The sequence below is a fragment of the Bubalus kerabau genome, chromosome 8 (assembly GCF_029407905.1).
Source record: "Bubalus kerabau isolate K-KA32 ecotype Philippines breed swamp buffalo chromosome 8, PCC_UOA_SB_1v2, whole genome shotgun sequence".
Classification (NCBI taxonomy): domain Eukaryota; kingdom Metazoa; phylum Chordata; class Mammalia; order Artiodactyla; family Bovidae; genus Bubalus; species Bubalus kerabau.
In genome coordinates this window covers 26181182-26198517 of record NC_073631.1, presented here as the reverse complement: position 1 = coordinate 26198517, position 17336 = coordinate 26181182, and the positions used below count along the sequence as shown (strand labels likewise).

The 17336-nt window shown below is 36.8% G+C and overlaps 1 protein-coding gene and 1 non-coding gene across 2 annotated transcripts in view; both read left to right on the top strand.

Annotated features, from left to right (window-relative positions):
- The window catches only part of DGKB (diacylglycerol kinase beta), a 1145939-nt gene that overhangs the window by 206319 nt on the left and 922284 nt on the right, over nucleotides 1-17336 (top strand). The window lies entirely within an intron of this gene.
- On the top strand, nucleotides 10445-10547 carry LOC129659777 (U6 spliceosomal RNA). Its single transcript, XR_008718246.1, has one exon. It is a non-coding gene; the product is annotated as a U6 spliceosomal RNA (small nuclear RNA).

Here is a 17336-nt window from a genome sequence, read left to right as displayed (position 1 = left end):
TCAAAAACAATGACCACCATGAAACTTTGGAATTACATAGCTAGGTTCTTTCTTGGCTTTTGATGTAGGAATAAACTATTTATTTAGCTATGAACTGGGACATTTGCTTATGCTTAGAATTTTAGAACACCTAAAAGTTCCTTCTCAAGAGAAGTTCCCATGGATGACCAAAAGACCATGGTGTGGTCTCTTTCATAGGAATCACCGTGAAAAGACGAGATGTAAGAACATGAAGAGATGATTAAAAAATTGGCTAAGGATCTGCACGGTACCTGTGTGGAAATGATCAACAAAAAGGGTGGAGTTGAAAACCCTGAAGTAATGAAAACATCAGTTACTTTAAGAAATAGAAATGGTATCTTTGGGAACTTTGGTCATAAAACCAATCATTAAAGGAAGAAAATCAGGTAGTCTGCGCTTAAAAGTATTGAACACATTTCCTGAAACTTTGACTTTCTTGCTCCCTCCCTCTCTTCCTCTCTCTCTCTTTGCTATTTTGGTAATATCTTCTGGTATTATATCTAATATATGTAGAGGGATTGGTGGAGAGTGGTGTTAATATAATTAAACAAGAAGGCCACTAGACCGAGATGGCTCTCAGGCTTCAGTAGCACATGGAAGCAAACCAAAATCTAAGTCAGAGTCAATGCGGCCACTAAGTCTGAGGAGATAAAACCCAAGAACAACCCATCGCATAGCCAACTAGGCTTTCCTGTTTAAGGCAACTGTCTAAACTGTAGCCAATCAATATCCTTGCTTTGCTTCCTCATCATCTCTATAAAAAGGTCTCCCCTAATTCCTGTCAGTATAGGCCTCCTCACTGCATTGGGTTTCATCTGACCCAATTCAAATTGATGTATGCTCAAATCAACTCTTAAAAATTTAAATGTGCCTCCAGAGTCGGACACGACTGAGGCGACTTAGCAGCAGCAGCAGCTTATCTTTTAGCAGGGTTGCTTAACAAGTTAGGAAACTACCCAATTCCTTTTTGCATGTTTACCATCTGCCATCTTCTAAAATATCTTCTGTCATGTAAGGGTTCCTCTGCTGAAGATCCCATCCTCATGAGGTCACCAGAACCACCTGGAGGACTTCTTAGCTACATCTTTGAAAACTTTGCAGATGGAAGGGAAACAAATGCCTATCACAGCAGTTGGGGATGCTGAAAGATACAATGATATGGATGCCAGGTTGACTGGATGTTGATTTAATTCTTGTAAAAATTGTTTGAATAATATAATGATTTAGAAGTTGTATAAGGGTTTCAAAACAGTGCATTTAAATTGTACATGTACAATACAATAGAGTCTGCAGTATAACAGATTCTGTGCAACTATACAACTGTGAACTTAATTTTGAAATTTCACTGTATGTTATATTCACTCATTCATGCAAAACTCTATAAATGAGTCTATTTGCCTTATTCTCAAATTATATTATTTAGGCCTTTATGTACAATATTTTGGGACAGGTATAAAATCTGTAGTATATAGAAACAGGCATGGTAAAAAATCATCACAGACTCATGTAAAAAGGAAGAGCTTACAAAACACATGTCAAGATGTAATGTGAGAAAAGGGTATCAGGGTTATTGTTAGGTGAATAATAGCTAGTAGCAGAAAATACATTCATAACCCTTCCCATCCTTGTAGACACATCTGTAATCTTTCTCAGTCTTCCTTGGTTGGAATTAACCTCTCTATTTCCTTCTCATGTTCTTTTGCTTCCCAATCCCTACTTTTAACATATTCTATTTTATATTTCAGTTTGTGATATAAGAAAATATCTCTAGTATAGGCAGTATTATTTATTTTATCCATCCCAAAGGTATCACAGGGTAAATAACTCTTTAAGTGGGTCAAAGCATCTTTCACACAGTTCTTCTTGGGACATTTCCAGAAAGCTTCAGAAATAATATAGTAAGAAAAAAAAAAGAAGAGAATCAGCAATTTTCAAAGATTGCCTGAGAACTAATTTTTGGAAGCCTTGAAACATGCTTAGAGTTTTTTAATGGTTTTTATGCCATCTTTCTTTTTAAAAATGAAGCAAAATATTTAAGAAGAAAATACATTTAAAAATACGAAATTTGAACCATGAAACTAAAAAACTAAGAGGCTCACAAATTCAGATTTGGTGTTAGCATATGATTGGCCTGCTACAGGTTAGAGAGACCGTTCCTTTTGCAATGGAATTGTGGATGATTTAGAGAAGCCAGGGAGAGAGAAACAAGAAGGAAGGCTACATGAATGTTTTAACGTTGTTCTCTGCTCATTTGCCTTTTGTATTTTTTTTTTAAATGAAATGCCTTCTCTCTCTCTCTTTTTTTTTTTTTTTTACCAAAGCAAATTTTCATGCTTCATATACAACCAAAACTTCATCTTAACATCTGCTGTGCTGCACACATGGGTATATTTATCTTTTTCTTCTCTAAGAGCCCATGTTTTTTTTATGCAATTAAGTTGGTTGGTGATATTATGACAATATTTCTTGTACAGACACTAGAATGTTGTTAGAAGCCAAGAGGTTCTAATTAAAAGCTGAAAAGCTGTCATATTCATTCACGTAGCCGCTCTGGTACAGATAGAATGCATATTAATTTTTGGATAAATAGAATTAATTAGCAACACACTTTCACATCCCATAAAAATGTGGGCTCCTGCGGTATGTTACTGGGTTTCCCTGATGGCTCAATGGTGAAGAATCTGCCTGCCAATGCAGGAGACCTGGGTTCTATCCATGGGTTGGGAAGATCCCCTGGAGAAGGAAATGGCTACCCACTCCAGTATTCTTGCCTGGGAAATGCCTGGTGGGCTACAGTTCATGGGGTTGTAAAAGAGTCAGACATAACGGAGTGACTAAACAACAACAATGGATATGTTACTACTTGGCAGCAGATTTTGAATTTCAAGAAAGGCTTCATAAAATCTTTACCAGATATTGAATGAAACTAATGAAATAACAGCATATACGTGATAATCAACTTTACAGTAACAGTACTCAGCCTTTTGACAAATTTAGAGTCCTTTACTATGTGGGCATCGGAGTCATTGTGAGGAGGCAAAACTAGTTTTGATTTGGGGAAGATTTGTCTATGTAAATCACTGTATTCAAAATTCTTTGAAAAGTGTCAGGTAGCTTCATGTGAGCTTTGCCAGTGTTAGTTTTAATCTCTCTCTTAAAATGATCACTTTTTCCATGTTATAGGTTTTACTGTCCCCCAGAAGATATATATCTCATACTGGCTTTGTCAATGGAACTTTTGATCATTCTTTCTAAAGAATTACATTCTAAAGGCTTAAAGTCAAATGAAGAGATGTCCACCTTCAGATATGCCTTATAGTGCTTGTATAGCAAATACATGGTTATTACCTGTATATTCATGATCCTGTGTATCATCTGTGACTATCATCTTAGTACAGTTTCAGTCATTTTATCATGTTCTCTTTATCACTGCCTTCCATTTTCACTGGGTGTTGAAGTTTTAAAGCATGTCTTTCTGTCCCAGCTCCTGAACTCTTTGTTTCCAGCTGGTGTCTTCTTGGACAAGCAGTTCTAGGTTTTCCTGAAGCTACGTGTTCACATGAATATCATTAAATGTCTCCCTCCTCCTTCTGATGCTTTGCAGTCTTCGGAGATGACTTTCAGGTGTTTTTTGAAGTTAGTCAGTTTGAACTGGAGCAATTTTGCTGGTTCTTTGACCAAACTTGACTGTCCTTCAAGATAAGTCACCGTTAGTCCATGAAGTAAAATTTTATAGGACTGGCTTTTTATAGGATTGACTTTTCTGTTCTCAGCCAAGAAGGTTGACTCTATCCCCCAGTGAAAAGTTGGACCTGTTCAATATTAGCATTAAATTTTGCCAAATAGAGGGTTTGTGGCATCAGAGGACTGGCCTCCATTGCAGATGGCTCAAGGGCATTAAAGGTATATGTAATGAGTTTTTTCCTCCTGTTGACTTTAAGATACTCTACCCTTCAGGAAGCAAATCCTTTGGCTAGGTCATTGCCCCTCAAAGTATGTCAACTTTTTAACGTGCAAGTAATCAAAGCAGCATAAAATAAAATTTTCAAGGGAAGCTCAGAGATTTGACCCCTGTGTCCATAATTCAGACAGTATCATTGAAGTACCATGCAGCTGATGCCAGAGTAGTTGGAAAGACATTTTCATAGCCACAAACAGGCCCTCTTTGGTTCCAAAGGACATTGAAACTGCCTCTAGCCAGTAGCATCAGGGTTACAGCTCCCTGTCCAAAATCCTGTTTGTGTTCTACTTTAAAACCACTCAGAGCCTGACAACCAGGACAGACCATCAGTAAGTATGGGGGAGGTGGACTGGTTTTGTATGCTAGTGATATCTAAATTTGATGCAGTCACTGGACAATTATAAAACATTACAATTTGTATAGTACATTGAGAAAATGGAAAGGACCAGTTACAGTCAGAGGGATGAATTGTGGCCACTCTAGACCTACATGGCCCCTCTGGAAGGTTAGGAGATCCAAGCAGTACTATGCTCAAACCAAACCTATTAAACTAAGAGTAAATAAACCTAGATTTTTGGTCCTTGTTCTGTCTCTTCAATAGCTTCATGAACCGGGTCTTCAAAATTATAGCCAATATTTGCGAAAAGCAACGCAGAACATAAATCATTTTCTTATGCAGTATCTTATTTAAAACCTGGCTATCCTATGATGTTGGTCATTGTCTTAATTCATTCAGGCTTCTATATCAGAATCTCAGAACCTGGGTAGCTTAAACAATAAATATTTCTGACTATTCTAGAGGCTGAAAGGTACATGATCTCAGTGCAGACACCTAGGTTTCCTGGTGAGGACTCTTTTCCTGCCTTGAAGTCAGCCACCTTCTTCTTATATCCTCTAATGGGGAGAACAGACAGCAAGCTCTGGTCTCTTCCTCTTATAAGTACACTGATCCCATCATGGGACAATACCCACATGACCTCTTCTATGTCTCATTACCTCCCAAAGGTCCCACCTCCAAATATCACCACACTGAAGGTAGGGGCTTACGGCTTCATGATAGAAATTTGAGGAGGACACATTTAGTCTATAACACCATCCTATAGGGTCATTAAATCTCTTAAGTGACAAACTTAGGTTAAATGGTTCTCCTAGGACATTGACTATTACATTACAGTTGGATTTTGAATCAAAACCATCTGTCTCCAACTATCATTTTTTGTTTTAAACCATTGTATATGGCTTAATAATTTCACCCCCCTTTGAAAACAAATAATTTTCCAACAACATTCTTTTTGACTCAATACAATAGCAAAGCAACCATTTTTAATACATGTAGTATTTACACATTTCCTTTCCAAGTATTAACAGAATTATTCCTGTATGACAAGTACCAGTGCCACAGAAAAAAGGAGCTCACAGTCTGGTCAAGGGGACAAGTTAACACACACTTACAGTTTGCAAAAGGTGCTATAATAGGAACAATGTAAGCCTGGGAAAGAGACCCAACAGCAGAGGTTGGGAAGGGGGATGGGCTAAAAACTCAGTTAATATGGGAAAATATACCTGCTTCCCAGGTGGCTCAGACCGTAAAGAATCTCCCTGCAATACAGAACACCCGGGTTCCATCACTGAGTCAGGAAGAGCCCCTGGAGAAGAAAATGGCAATCTGCTCCAGTATTCTTGCCTGGAGAATTCCGAGGACATAGGAACCTGGTGGACAACAATCCATGGGGTTGCCAAGAGTCAGACATGACTGAGTGACAAAGAGTCAAGAACCGGATACCTTAATTGAGTTTTGAAAGATGAGTAGGAAGTAATTTCTGATGGTGTGCCCAAAAGATAGAGTTTTAAAGATAAAAGAAAGGGTTCATGTGAGAGCAAACAGAAATAATACAGTGCTTTGGGAAACTAGATGCTTTATGGTTTAAGAATTGGGTGTGACAGTGAATGTGGTAGGATATGATTTCACTAGATTGTCAAATAGGGATATTTTACAAATTGTACATTTTGCTAAAAAACTATAGACTTCTGGTTATAAGGAGGAACCCTAAAACATTTCAAGGAAGGGAAATAAGATGATCAAATTTGATTCATGGAATATATTTAATTTGAGAATAAATTGTGAGAGAAAGAGCACTGTAGATTGGAAAAACAAAATGCAGGTAAGTTGAAAAAATATTTTAAAAAAGGATGGAAACAAAGGCTGACATATGAATAGAGTACTTGATAGAGTGGTAAGGGAGTCAGAAATCAGCAGGACGTATGAATGACTGTACTTAGTCATGGTCAAGACTAGAAAGTCAAAGATAACTCCCAAGTTTCTGACTTGAGCAACTTTGTTGAAGTTCATGCCAATCACAGAAGAAAGGAAAACAGGAGGATGATCAGGAATGCATGTGTTTATTTGGGGTGAAGAGTTGGGGTTGAAGCACCACTGAAAATTTCAAGATAGAAATCTATTTCTAGAAAGAACTTAGGCAAATATAAAGAAATAGCTCTGAGGTCAAAGTTTTGCTTAATGGAAAAGGTGTAGTTCTGATAGCTTATGAAAAGTGTGTAGAATGAAAGTCAAAGAGCGGAATCCCAAGATTTAAGAAATTTAGAGAATTGAGCTTGCAAAAGAAATTGTGAAGCACTATTAAAAAAAAATTTTTTTTAATTTTGATCTAGGGTATAGCCAACTAACAAACAGTATTGTGTGAGGCACTAACTTTGACAAGAATTGTTCACAGGGGTTTGCTCTATTTCTCTTATTCACTCTGCAGTTGAAAAATCTCTGGCTTCTGCCCTAAAGTTTCCGTTGGACTGGCACCTGCAAATTATCTTCATTATTGAATCAAATGTGTGCTTCCAAGTCCTAATTTTACTTGACTTGTCAACAACTTATCACAGTTGATCTCACATTATTCCAGACACTTTGTTTTCTTTATACCTGACAGTCTTCTGAGAAAGTGAAAGTGTAAGTTGCTCAGTCGTGTCCAACTCTTTGCGACCCCATGGACTATACAGCCCATGGAATTCTCTAGGCCAGAATACTGGAGTGGGTAGCCTATCTCTTCTCCAGGGGATCTTCTTGACCCAGGTATCAAACCTGGGTCTCCTGCATTACAGGCAGATTCTTTACCAACTGAGCCATGTGGGAAGCCCTATTGAGAATTCTTCCTAACTCTTTGGCTTAAGTCTCTTTTGTTGACTGTAAGGTATAAACAAAACAAAGTGTCTGGAATAATGTGAGATCAACTGTGATAAGTTGTTGACACGTCAAATAAAATTAGGACTTGGAAGCACACGTTTGATTCAACAATGAAGATAATTTGCAGGTGCCAGTCCAATGGAAACTTTAGGGCAGAAGCCAGAGATTTTTCAACTGCAGAGTGAATAAGAGAAGTAGAGAGAACCCCTGTGAACAATTCTTGTCAAAGTTAGTGCTTCACACAATACTATTTGCTAGTTGGCATACCCTAGATCAAAATTTAAAAAAAAATTTTTTAAATAGTGCTTCACAATCTCTTTTGCACGCTCAATTCTCTAAATTTCTTAAATATTGGGATTCTGCTCTTTGACTTTCATTCTACACACTTTTCATAAGTTATCAGAACTCGACCCCACAGATGGCAGCCCACCAGGCTCCCCCGTCCCTGGGATTCTCCAGGCAAGAACACTGGAGTGGGTTGCCATTTCCTTCTCTAATGCATGAAAGTGAAAAGTCAAAGTGAAGTCGCTCAGTCGTGTCCAACTCTTTGCAACCCCATGGACTGCAGCCTACCAGGCTCATCTGTCCATGGGATTTTCCAGGCAAGAATACTGGAGTGGGACGCCATCACCTTCTCCGACTCTTCCTCTAGTGAACCTTTTAATTTTAGACTTTCTTCAGACTCAACTGTATACCAGCTCCTGTTTGTGTGTTCTCCCTGCAGCTTCTATGTATTTGTAAAAATATTTACATACCAGTGACATCTAAATTTGATCCTGAACCTAAACTTCTCTTCAGATCTCTGGACATATGTAGACAACTATTTACTCATAATCCCCACTTAGATATCTAGTAGGCATCTACTTTACATATTTTATATATTCTATATTTAATATATTTTATTATATATTCTTCTTATCTCCTTTGTCTTTACCTAATTGATGCTTTTGAACTGTGGTGTTGGAGAAGACTCTTGAGAGTCCCTTGGACTGCAAGGAGGTCCATCCAGTTCATCCTAAAGGAAATCAGTCCTGAATATTCATTGGAAGGACTGATGCTGAAGCTGAAACTCCAATACTTTGTACACCTGATGCGAAGAACTGACTCATTTGAAAGACCCTGATGCTGAGAAAGATTGAAGGTGGGAAGAGAAGGGGACAATAGAGGATGAGATAGTTGGATGGCATCACCAAATCAATGGACATGAGTTTGAGTAAACTCTGGGAGTTAAGTGATGGACAGGGAGGCCTGGCATCCTGCAGTCCATGGGGTTGCAAAGAGTGGGACATGACTGATCGACTGAACTGAATTGAATATCTAATATATAAATAATTATCGGATTTGGTTCTTCCTCCAGAATGTCTCAACTAGGTCCACGTTTCCTTATCTTGACACCAGCTCTATAATCCAAAAGAATCACCATGCTTACCAGAATGACTCTAAGAGCCTCCTGTTAACCTTCTAAGTTTCACTCTCTCTGTTCTTGCAGTTTATTCTCAATTCTGTAGCTGGAGTGATTATTTTAAATGCAAATCTCATCTTTATACTGCTTAAATCAATTAACAGCTTACTGTAATATGATAAAATTCAAAACCTTGGTGCTCCTTGCAAGGCTTTGCATAACTTTTTATTTTTCAGCCTCATCTCATAACTCCCTACCTGATATTTAATGTGTTTCTCCAAACTCATCCTCAGTGCTCATCTCACCGAAGTGCTCTCTACCCATGACTAAAAGACTGTTTGTCATGGCCAGCACCATGGACATCAGTTGTCACTTTATTAGAAGTGCAGCATCTCGGCACATAGAGAGCAATTTAATGTGGAGGTCAAAGAGTCAGAGATGACGTCCAGATTTTTTACTTGAACAAGCAGATCTACATCATTTTCTCTCTTCATGCATACTTAAATTTGAGATTCCCCACATAGATGAAACTTCTTTAGAAAAGCCTTCTTTGATCCCTTGATAGAGTGCTTCTCACATTACAGCAGCATCAGAATCATCTGGAGGGCTTAGTAAATCACAAATGCCTGGGTCCCACCCCTAGAGTCTTTTACTCAGTAAGGCTGGTATGAAAGGCTGAAATCCATGTTTCCAGCAAGTCCCCAGGTGCTGCCATGCTGCAGGTCCAGGGACCACACTTTAAGAAGCCTTGCTCTGCTGAGAAGTTTGCAGTCTTAGCTGCATGGTAGGAATACCTGGTGGAGTTTTTTTTAAAAACACTGATACTGTACCACATCCTAAGTCAGTTAGATAAGCATTTCTGGGACCTTCCTATGGGTCCTGAACTTGAGGTGGCAAGTGTTAGCTTCTTCAGATACTTGGGGGACCTGTAATAACATCCTGATCTCTGATTACTAATATCTTAAGATAAAACACTTTAAGTTTTTCTTGTCTGTTATTTCTGCTGAAAGTTAAACTCCATGTTTGTTGTTGTAAATTTACAATTTGGAAATGTCCTCCACATTCTAATTGACCCAGTAAAGTGTTAAATTTTTGTATGTTGTAGTTAATATAGAGACTTAGTATATTTCAGTGGGATGGAGGGTGGGTTTCTAGAGGATTGGCCTGCAAAGTCACTGTTTTAAATGCCATGCTGAGAAGTTTGACGTTAAAAAATAAAATTTCAATACCTGTGGCAGATTCATTTTGATATTTGGCAAAACTAGTACAATTATGTAAAGTTTAAAAAATAAAATAAAAAAACAAAAAAATAAAAAATAAAATTTCAGTAGAAACATAAGAGGGAAGAGTTGTTATGAATTTTCATAATGAGTGGATTTAAAGTAAATAATCTTTCAGTCCAGATTAAGAAAAAAACCAGTGGAGATAGAAAAGGGTGACATTAGGACATTTGTAATCTCAGAATTATTCTATTTTGGATACTTTGATACAGTCTTTGTATTTAACCACATTTTCTAGACCTCAAGAATTATTTTTCTTCTGTTGACAAGTTTCTCTTCAGATAGGAAAATTCAACTGTCAATATGTTATACTTAGATTTGTAAACTACCTATTAATAGAGGGTAGTGCCCAGGTGTGTTGGTTGAACAAATGACTTTTTACCCTTTATTATTTTGACCTTGGGAGGAGTATATTTTGCTTTGGGTCTTCATAATATGCAGGTTTTATGTGGAAGCTAGTGACCAGGAAAGGTTAAGAATTAATGTAGAAAGTTGTGCAATGAAAGCAGTAGATGAATGGTAATGGACTGATTGGAGTTATTGAACCCAGTAAAATAAAGGAAAAATGAGAGATGCATGGATAGGGCTTGCTTCAGCAGCACATATAGTAAAATTGGAATGATGCAGTGAAGATCAGCATGGCCCTTGCTCAAGAATGACAAGCCAATTCGTTAAGTGTTCCATATTAAAAAAAATAAGTGGACAAAAATATTGGAACTGAGTACATTCAGCTATGTCTAATATATCTCTTTAAGCATTTGCTTTTCATGAACTTCTATTTGAAGATACACGATAAACTATTTATGATACAAATTAAGATAATCACATATATTTTCATATTAGTTTGATTTTAAAGTGCTTCATGTATATAAACCAAGAAGAGTGTTTTCTTATGTGGATATTATTCAGTACATACTATTATATGATCATATAATTACATTAACCTGACTCCAGTGTGTTCAGAATAAATCTCATTATTACAAGAATAGCAGTTAAATATACGTATACATATTTCCTGTGTTTAAAAAGTTAAGGATGCAAAAATAAATTATTAGGTAGAAATTTACATTTGAGCAGTAATTCACCTAGAAACAAGTGGAATGACAGAAACATAAATTAAAAGACTCATAAGAGAACAGTTTTGTTTTTGTAAAGGAATTTGTTTTACAAGCAAAGTGACAAATGGCTTAAAACAGTATTCTTGTTGCTAGGCTCTTAGACACCTAAACAGACCTTATACTTTTTAGGTTTAAGCATAACAAACTGAAACATTATAAAGATGCTTAGTAAAAATAAAAAGATGACTCATTACAAAAATTAGAATTTTGATTTTCTACTAGTTCTTGAAACTGTATACAACAGATAATTCTTTCTTCAGATTTTCTGCCTTTTTTGTTAATCCCTTGTCTTAACAACAGTCTCACTATGTGAATTTTTTTTTTAAATGCAATATTATTTAAATATTCTCTTAGGTTGTAACTTGTTATTTCTTGCATGTTAGAAACAAACTATTTTATTTGGAAACATTTTTCCACTATTTCTGTCTGATGAAAAATATCAAGTGGCTAGTTTTGATGAATCAATCCAGTATAACAACAACAGATTAAGAAACTTGATTCAAATGTTAGAAGAATCTTGCCAAGTGGTATAGGTACAGTATTGAGAAAGGAATTTCAAAAGACAGAGTAATTTTCTTTTTTTCTTTTTTTTTTATTACTCATTGGCTATGTGATTGTGGGCAGGTCATGTCTCCTTCTGAAATTTTTCAACTTGCCCCACTTTCATGATGACATAGATTCCTTGGGTGCAAGACAGTCAGAAACATTGAGGTCCTGCTATTTGTGTTTGTGTGTATGCATATAGTTTTGAAGTGGGAGTTGAGGATGCTGTTATTGAGCTATATTACATTAAAAAGAGACAACCTATGAAGTGTAGATTTAAATTTCTTTTAATTTATATATTTTTAAATTTTATTTGTTTATTTCGGCTGTGCTGAGTATCTGCTGCCGCCAGGGCTCTTCTCTATTGGTGGTGAGCGGGCGGCTGCTCTTTAGTTGCAGTACACAGGCTTCTCATTGCTGTGGCTTCTTTTGTAGCAGAACCTGGGGCTCTAGGGTGTGTGGGCTTCAGTAGTTGTGGCTTCTGGACTCTAGAGCACAGGCTCAATGGTTGTGGCACACGGGGCTAGTTTTCCACGGCATGTGGGATCTTCCCGGACCAGTGATTGAAGCATTGGCAGGTAGGTTCCTTACCACTGAGCCACCAGGGAAGCCCGAATTTTTGTTTTTATGCAGCATGTGTGTGTGTTTTAAGGGGAGTGAAATCAGTTTAAACCAAAGATTACCATGATTAAAATAGAAATATATTAAGAAACGAGTGTAAAAGCAAGTGGAGTCTGGCCTAAAGAAAAATGTGATAGAAAACAGACAGTGTATTGATTTTTCTCTGCAAGAATTGGTGCGTGATTTTTTTTTTTCCTGAAAACTTTCTGTCAAAAGTCAAGCTTAAATTCTACTGGAGGTGATGAGCAGAGCATGAAAATCCAAAAGCACACACAAAAAGAACTTAATAAACAAATACTTTAAAAATATATATATGTTTATTTTTTTGGCTGCATCAGGTCTAAGCTGCAGCATGTGGGATCTTTTGTTGCTCTTCTCGCAGGCTCTTCTGCGTAGGCTTCTCTGGTTATGGTGTGCAGGCTCCAGAGCCTATGTGCTCTCCAGCTGTGGAGTGTGGGCTCAGTGTTGTTGTTCAGTGGCTCAGTCCTCTCCTGCTCTTTGCGACCCCATGGACTGCAGCATGCCAGGCTTCCCTGTCCATCACCATCTCTTAGAGCTTGCTCAAACTCATGTCCTTTGAATCAGTGATGCCATCCAATGATCTCATCCTCTGTCATCCCCTTTTCCTCCTGCCTTCAGTCTTTCCCAGCATCAGGGTCTTTTCCAATGAGTTGGCTCTTCGCATCAGGTGGCCGAAGTATTAGAGCTTCAGCATCAGTCCTCCCAGTGAAAATTCAGGGTTGATTTCCTTTAGGATTGACTGGTTTGATCTCCTTGCAGTCCAAGGGCCTCTCAAGAGTCTTCTACAGAACCACAGTTCAAAAGCATCAATTCTTAGGCACTCAGCCTTCTTTATGGTCCAACTCTTACATGCGTACATGACTACTGAGAAACCACAACTTGGACTAAATGGACCTTTGTCGGCAATGTAATGCCTCTGCTTTTTAATATGCTGTTTAGTTTTGTCATAGCTTTTCTTCCAAGCAGTAAGTGTCTTTTAATTTCACTGCTGAAGTCACCATCTGCAGTGATTTTGGAGCCCCTCAAAATAATGTCTGTCACTGTTTTCATTGTTTCCCCATCTATTTGCCATGGAGTGATGGGACTGGATGCCATGATCTTAGTTTTTTGAATGTTGAGTTTTAAACCAGCTTTTTCACTCTCCTCTTTCTCCTTCATCAAGAGGCTGTTTAGTTCCTCTTTGCTTTCTGCCATAAGGGTGGTGTCATCTGCATATCTGAGATTATTGATATTTCTCCCGGGAGTCTTGATTCCAGCTTATGCTTCATGCAGCCTGGCATTTCACATGATGTACTCTGCATATAAGTTAAATATGCAGGGTGACAATATACAGCCTTGATTTACTCCTTTCCCAATTTGGAATCAATCTGTTGTTCCATGTCTGGTTCTAACTGTTGCTTCCTGACATGCATACAGATTTCTCAGGAGGCAGGTCAGGTGGTCTGGTAGTCCTATCGCTTGAAGAATTTTCCAGTTTGTTGTGACCCACACAGTCAAAGGCCTTAGCATAGTCAATGAAGCAGAAATAGATGTTTTCTTGGAATTCTCTTGTTTTTTATATGACCCAGTGGATATTGGCAATGTGACCTCTGATTCCTTTGCCTTTTCTAAGTCCAGCTTGAACATCTGGAAGTTCTGAGTTCATGTTCTGTTGAAGCCCTTGGAGAATTTTGAGCATTACTTTGCTAGCATGTGAAATGGGTGCAGTTGTGTGGTAGTTTGAACATTCTTTGGCACTGGCTTTCTTTGAGATCGGAATGAAAACTGACCTTTTCCAGTCCTGTGGCCACTGCTGAATTGTCTAAATTTGCTGATATATTGAGTACAGCACTTTAACAGCATCATCTTTTAGGATTTGAAATAGCTCAGCTGGAATTCCATCACCTCCACTAGCTCAGTAGTTTCCCCAAAGCATGTGGGATCCTAGTTCTCCTACCAGGGATTAAACTGGTTTCCCCTGTGTTGGAAGGCAGATTCTTAACCACTTTATCACCAGGGAAGTCTCCCCATAACAAATAATTTTAAAATTTTATTCTACATGAAATTGTAGCATGAATATCCCGTTAAAAACAAAATCCAGAAGAATAACTTTAAACTCATTATAAATTTCCCCCCAAATTTTATCATCAGCAGTTATTGCTTAGTGCATCTCTTCACAAGTATCACAGATTTCTTCTTTAATTGGCTACTTGCAACATCCAAAAAGTTCTAATGCAAGCTGTTGTGGTTAAGTGGGTCCAGATAATGCTGGGTTCCTGAATCTACCATTTACAAATCTTGTAATAGTAGATAAGCTAGTGAGTCTCTATTTTTCCCAATCCTCCCATGTACAGAATATTGGCATTAGTATGTAGAGTTATTCTGAGGTTTGAATGCAATTCCTCATGTAAAGTATGTAAAACATTGGGATAATAAAGCACAACACTAATGAATTTATTAGGTCATTCAATGAAATCTAATTGTCTAGATGCCATTGACAATGAGCCTGAATTTATTCAACAATGACCCCCAGAAAAACCCTACTACAGTGATAAAGTGACCTTTGATGGGCACATTTCTTGACAGAAGGAGGGACAGTCTTTGTAGGGTAATAGCTTAAGAGTAATCCACAGTTAAAGAGAAATCAAATAATACTGTGAAGGAAAGAATTGTGGAGACCAAGAGAGGAGTGAAATGCACTTGATAATAGTAAACTGTAGTAATTAGTAGACATTGATTTGCATATTTATTCACTTTATTTTAATGTACCTTGTTTAACTGTAAGTTAATTTTAGCAATAGCTGTGTTTAACAATTGAATCAGCAGAGTTTTGAAAATTCAGTAGTATAGTTGACTTTCATGAGTTGGTACAATTGCCTTTTGCAAACCACTGAGGGACACTGATTGTGAAAATGCATGAATGATACTTACACATGTGCTTTGTTATCTCAAAACGGGCATTACAATCAAAGGTCTATTCACCGAATATCTGGACAAAAATATCTGTATATTATCACACTATCTAGAAACCAGAGTCTAAGACTCATCTTCATCATTCCCTAACACTAAAAATAATGTGGATAATTTCTTCTGGATTATGCATTCATACATTCCCTGAACAGAAAATGTGTCTATAAAATCTAGTTGTAATCATTGTTATCTATTGTAGGCTACACTTGATTTATTATGATAATCTGAATTTTTTGTGTGTGGGGTTTTATTTTCCTACGACATATTATGTGTAGCATTAGATTCAGAAAAGAAATTCATTGATGTGTATAAACACGATTTTTTCCATTTTAAAACTAAGACTTCATTAACTTTAATAACATCTGTTTTCATCCTTCTAAAAACAATGTTACAATACAACAGCAAGTGAAGGAATCTGTACATATTTTTTTTAAACTTCTCTATATTATGTACAAAAATAAAGAAAATAAACTTACACTTTTTTCAATAAGTCAGTTGGTTATCCAGTAAATATTTAATGAGCAGTTACAGTGTGCTTGTTAAATTAAAATAGAGCACATCTTTGTATTCATTTCAGGACTTGTCCTTCATTTCATGTTGATTCATTTACATTTGTTCTTTGAAAAGAAGAGGATTGCAAGTGAAATGGAGAAGGTATTTTAAAGTGATGAAGGAAGGACCTTAGGAAAGATAACATTTGAGTTGATGCTGAAGTAAAATAAGAAACTGTGTCATGCACATATCTAGGAGCGAGACTTTCTGGAAGAGAATTCCAGGCAGAGAGAGTGGAAAGTGCCAAAGCGCTGAGGCAGAAGCTTGTTTGGAGAATTCAAAGGTCAGAGGGAAGTGAAGAAATCTGCATGTGTGCCCAAGTCGCTTCAGTCATGTCTGACTCTTTGCAACCCCATGGACTACAACTCACCAGGCTTCTCTGACCATGAGATTCTCTAGCCAAAAATACTGGATTGGGTTATGCCCTCCTCTAGGAGATCTTCATGACCCAGGGATCAAACCAGAGTCTCATGCATCTCCTTCACTGGCAGACAGGCTCTTTACCACTAGCGCCACCTGGAAAGCAAGCTGGAGCAGAGTATATTGAGGAGAACAGTAAATGAAAGAGATAACAGAATCACAGACTGAATCAATAATTGCTAAGCCCTGTTAGGATATATCACAATATAAAAACAAAAACAGGACAGGGAGGCCTGGCGTGCTGCGATTCATGGAGTTGCAAAGAGTTGGACATGACTGAGCGACTGAACTGAACTGAACTGAACTGAAAACAAAAACAGGGAAATTATGACCCCTAATTGTCCCTTTATAAAAAATATATATGAGAAATAACTTTCAAATAAAGTTGTTATTATTGATAATATAATAATACAAGTGAACAGGAATGAACATAGTGTTATTCCTGTTAAATTAACCTGCATTTCCATCTTCTGTGTACATTTTTGTTATAATAACCTTTATTTGGAGAAATTTGCTTCATTAATTCATTTATTTACTGAGTATTTATGTGCATTATTTTAGTGTCGAGCTCTTTTTTAGGAGTAAGAAATAAGAAGTGTAATGAAAAATTTCCTTTTCTCAATGTTTTTTACACTCTATATTCAATTTTATACTTGAAAATATTATAAAGACATTTTTATATTCACTCACTATTCTAACTCTCTAACACACTTGATTCATTATTTTATATGCAATTCTTTTAAAATACTATGTCTAAAACTTTAGAACTTGCATGATTATAGTAGATATTTCAACATATGTGGTTGAAATTATAAAAGACTTATTTAAATATTGCTTATCTGTAGTTTAAAACATTATTATGAATAAAACTCGAAGTTCAGCTGTAGGAATATTTCCATGTAAAACAACCTGAAGATAGTATGCCATGCACTCATTTGGGATGCTTTGAGCTGCAAGTAATAGAAATCTCTCCTCAAAGTGTCTTAAACAGTAGGAATATTCATTAATTTATTTTTATCCCAAACTAGAAGCTAAAGTTAGGCAATTCTAGGCAATTTAAAGGCTCAACAAGTCTTTTACTCTTTTTCTCTGATGGCCTAAGGATTGTTTTTGTTCCTCTATGTATCATGTCTTTGACCAATCTAAGATAAGCAATTCTTTTTCTGTGTGTGTGTGTGGTTTCTTTTATTTTATTTATTTATTTTTTTTAATTAATTTTATTTTATTTTTTAAACTTTACATAATTGTATTAGTT